The sequence below is a fragment of the Dermacentor variabilis genome, chromosome 10, assembly GCF_050947875.1.
Source record: "Dermacentor variabilis isolate Ectoservices chromosome 10, ASM5094787v1, whole genome shotgun sequence".
Taxonomy (NCBI): domain Eukaryota; kingdom Metazoa; phylum Arthropoda; class Arachnida; order Ixodida; family Ixodidae; genus Dermacentor; species Dermacentor variabilis.
Window position 1 is genome coordinate 47,031,754 of NC_134577.1, and position 4,246 is coordinate 47,035,999.

Below are 4,246 nucleotides of genomic sequence, written 5' to 3' on the forward strand. Positions count from 1 at the left end.
ACAGTTGAAATAAAACTTTTCCGGTGGGGAAATGAAAGACGGCCGCCGGACGTCAGCCCACCAGGCATATTAGTTCAGCCCGTGGAAGTCCTCTTGCAGGTAACAGATCGCAGTGGTCTTCATATTAGGTGAGCACTTTCCGGCAAGGTGCTGTCGACATTAAGCGAGCATTCCATGACGGGCGACATAATATAAGAAACTTATAAGAATATAATACAATATAATGAATATATATAATATAAGAAACGTCTGATAAAAACAAACACTCCTAGGTCGAGAAAACTTGCTTTTATGTCGCGTCATGACACGTCGACGACGAAGACCTTGAAGAAATTAGCATGACGACTACGACGGTGACACGACGCGTGACATGACGATGGCATGGCGATAACAATGGAGGCTACGGAGGCGTGATGACGATGGCATTGCAATGACGTCAAAGATGACGACAACATCGTGACAACTGTGTGGGCGATGAACCATGGCGATGACGATTTAGATGACGGCGACAGCACGACAATTGTAACTCGGAACATTCATGCCTTATAGCGCCGTCAATCCTATGCCATCACACAACATGGATTTCTACAGTCTGTTGGATCTACGTAATGTTTTCGTACCATGTCGTCACCCCTAGCTCTAGTTCAAGGCTTGCTTTTACGTTATTTCCCCCCCTCCCCACCCTGCTTTAGCGCTTCCGCTTACGCGATGAACTTCAGGCACATTGACAGAGTACGTTAGTTGTATGTTTCCAGAGGGCAGCGTTATATCCAAGTTGCAAATAACTTAAAATATGTTTGAAATTCAGTGCAACCATTAAAGTATGTGGGAACAGGCTCGAACGCCCTGCTTATCGCGGAGAGGCGCATTCAACGAAAGAGCTGTCGGCTAGCCTCAAGACAAAACTGCGAGATAGCGCGTTAAACTAAAACGCGGATCCCTGGTGCCTCGATATTTCAAAACGTATTTCCGAGCTCTAAGTGAATTCGACGCGTAAACCCTGCGATGTATTTCTCAGCGGACTTCGTAAACAGGACAACATCACTTCTCTGACTGTTTTTAAGCTAGTTTCGGAAGTTCGCTTCTTTTTATGCTTGCGAGGACACTTCCGTTTTTGACGCCTCGAAATACGAGAAAACGCTTGCAATGGCTGCACTTACGTGTTATACAACCCTTTGCCGCCAAACATGTGTGTACGAATCGCAGGCTAAATTGGATGCAGGAAGCGCGCCGAAAAATGAAGATGGCTCTAAACTGTCTGATGCATCACCCGAGAGAAATGACCTGTCACCTATGCTCGCGGCACTGCCTTCTGGTTTTTTTTTTTTTTTTTTGAGGCCGTATCGAGCTTGCTAAGTCGATAACGCTAACACGTCATGTTGTACCGTAGAGAGGGCGCAGCGTTCCGAGTTGTTGCGGCTGTGGTAAAGACGTTTCGAAGCTAAGCGAACAGAAGAGAAAAGCGCGACCACGTTTTTTCGGCTGTCAGCATGCGTTCAAGAATTCGAAGGTTTTTGGGTTTCTTGGGAATGATGCTTCCACGAGTGTTTCCTCTCTCTTTCTGTTTTGCGCACCGCAAAAGGCCAGCGATTCTGCAGCCGTCGTAAATGTTTACATTCCTTATCTATGTACCTTGTTGCCAACCAACTTGAGGTTAAAACTCGTACGCTCTTGTAAACAGAGCCCGATTCCACCTGCAGAGAGACTCGGAGCGTGCAGACAGCAGAAAACGACCGTCAAAATGCCAGTTGGCAAAGGCACCGACACACTTAATTCCGCAGCATGTGTTCAAGAATTCGAAGGTTTTTGGGTTTCTTGGGAATGATGCTTCCAAGAGTGTTTTCTCTCTCTTTCTGTTTTGCGCACCGCGAAAGGCCAGCGATTCCGCAGCCGTCGCAAATGTTTACATTCCTTATCTATGTAACTTGTTGCCAACCAACTTGAGGTTAAAACTCGTATGTTCTTGTAAACAGAGCCCGATTCCACCTGCAGAGAGACTCAGAGCGTGCAGACAGCAGAAAACGACCGTCAAAATGCCAGTTGGCAAAGGCACCGACGCAGTTAATTCCGCAGCACCCATTCAACCTATGCGCGTGGTGCAGCGGGACAAAACTATGCACACCAAACTTTAGCAAGTCTCATCATCTATAACACCTGAGTTTTCGAAAGTGCTATAAGGAACACATCATTTATAAATAAAAACGCATGGAAGGAGTGCTCCCAGTAATGAAACCTAAACACAGGTCTCCAAACTGTCCTCAATTTCCCAGCGCTCTCATTGTCGGCCGGCGTCCACTTAATTTTTTTGTCAACGTCCAAAACGTGCTGCCTCATGCTGAACAAACATGAGAAACAAACAAGCATATAAGTTTCATTGAAGAGAATATTTCATCTTTCACAAGCCGTATTGAGACTGATGCTAAAAGGAAACGCTGCGATCCAACCGGTGGACCAATTTGCAGCAAATCTGCTGCGTTAAAACAAGAAAACCAAATTCTATGTAGTTTCCCGAGCACAACTCTAAAATTCACTACAATCTGTGCCGACAGAACCACACCGCATTGGCCCTCTCTGCGATTCCACGCGTTCCAAAGAACACAGTCCCCTAGAAACGCCCATGTTCACAGGAGTCAGATTCCGCCATGAAGTCATGGCAAATGAGCGCATGTTACTGGCAGCCGCAGTTATGCAAATTCTCTTTGACGGACAATGCTGCACTGGACAGTGCATCTTCAGGTTGTCACCAGCTCAGTGGCCATTGTTTGGGAGAAGAGTGTACAAGGGCCACCGTGTATGCGGAATTAATCACCAAAAACTTCCGTGCGCGGCCAGTGGATGTTTTCTTGTCAAGCAAGGCTCTGCATTTCAGCTGACCGTAGAACATTTCCTGACGTGACAGAGAGGCGGGGAGCACTTCGAGCCACCAAGTAAAAATAAAAAAAATAAAAGAAAACAGAGCCAGTCAGTACGAGGATTGTGTATATCTTTTCTTCCTTTGGGCGCTGTCTATTCGCGCTAATTTTCCTCATGAGTAATGCAGCACCAACAATTAATTCTTCGAGAGACGTGCTCCTCCTTTCGTCCGAAAGGTTCTCCTGAGAAAGGTTGTCAGTGTAAACGGGATCGTGGCAGAAGTATGCAAAAAATATGATTAAGGACAACAATGCGCCCAGGAGTGCCAAGAACAAGAATAAAGAGGTGTAGTGAACTCTAATCTAATTTATCAATCCCCGGCTATTTCTGATTCCATCAAAGGTCTGTACGATGCCGCGTGAAGGAATGTGTTGCAATCTTTTTGTGGTGGCCATGGACCCAAAATATTTCCTAATTATAGTGGCCGCTAATTCAAAGCGGGTTGCTTTGCGGAATAACCTGTTAGTGAAGCGCATATTTTGCGTACGCGAAATTTTGGTGCGCGAATGTCCCCGTGTTTTCTCTCTCTCTTTCTTTTTTCTTCTTTCTTTCCATCTAATCGCTGTTTCTACTCGGACAATTAAGATTACGACTACGATGTCAGAGAATAAGTGTAATCGGATCCACAGACAGGCACCAGTTTCGCCTTAAATATTGTTACTAAAGAAAAATTCGGCAATATCACCCAAAGGGCGAAGCATTCAAAGCGATAACAAGACTAGGCGTGGCACTTGGACGATATGCAAACTACAACTTGCAACATGGTGGCGCGACCCAGATTTCAAGGAAACCTCTGGTCAGTACAAGAAACAGCACCCTGGCAGCTAGCTACCGGAAGTCGCCAGTGGCTTGGAGGCGTTGGATAAGCCTTGAATCAGAGTGAATCTTGTGGTTTCTCGATTCACACTGCCTTAGCCTGGACGAAAGTAATAAAAAAAAACGTGCTCTGAAATTCTAATTAACTTTATTTCAATGTAAAACAACAATAATAAAAAAAAAACTCGCAAAGACCGCTTGTTCTTTTTCTTTTTGCAAGCGGATGTTTTCGGTGACCGTAAGCTAAGCATGAGCTTTTAAAATGTCTTGAATCAAAAATACTGGCATCACACATCCTGATCTGAACTGAGGCAATGGTGAAGACATAATCTCCACGGTGAAAGCAAATAGAGCTGCCTGTTTGTCAACAGGGCGGCCAACGTTCGATCGCGACATCCCAGCGCGATACCTCACTTATGACAAATGGAAGTGAGCTCGCCCGAACCGTACCGGAGGAGTAGCCTAAAGCACTCTGCTGCCAACCACTCCGCAGTTTATTTTCTGTCGGAAAGCTATT